We start from the raw sequence: 612 nt of genomic DNA on the forward strand, positions 1-612 counted from the left end.
TTTTCACTCTCTCTTTTCCCTCTCTCCCCCTCTCTCTCTCTCTCTCTTCTCTCTCTCTCTCTTTCTTTCCTTCTCTCTCTCTCTCTCTCCCTTTCTTTCTCTCCTCCCCTCTCTCTTTCTTTCCTCTCTCTCTCTCCCCTTCTCTCTCCTCTCCTCTTTCTTCCCCTCTCTCTCCCTCTCTCCTCTTCCCCTCTCTCACTCTCTCTCTCTCCCTCTTCTCCTCTCTTCCTCTCTCCTCCTCTTCCCTCTCTCTTTCCCTTTTTTCCCCTCTCCCCCTCTTTTTTTTTCTTTTTCTTCCCTCCTCCCCTCCCCTCTCTTTTCTTTCCCTCTCCTCCTTTCTTCCTCTCCCTCTTTTTCCCCCCTTCCCCCTCCCCTTCTCTCCTCTCAAAAGGGGGCCCCCCCCCCCCCCTCTCTCCTCCCCCCCCCCTCTCTCTCTCCCCTTTTCTCTCGGGGGTTTTTTTTTTTTTTTTTTTTTTTTTTTTTTTTTTTTTTTTTTTTTTTTTTTTTTTTTTTTTTTTTTTTCCCCCCCCCCCCCCCCCCCCCCCCCCCCCCCCCCCCCCCCCCCCCCCCCCCCCCCCCCCCCCCCCCCCCCCCCCCCCCTCCCCTCTCTCT

The sequence above is a fragment of the Penaeus monodon genome, chromosome 18 (genome assembly GCF_015228065.2).
Source record: "Penaeus monodon isolate SGIC_2016 chromosome 18, NSTDA_Pmon_1, whole genome shotgun sequence".
Lineage (NCBI taxonomy): Eukaryota > Metazoa > Arthropoda > Malacostraca > Decapoda > Penaeidae > Penaeus > Penaeus monodon.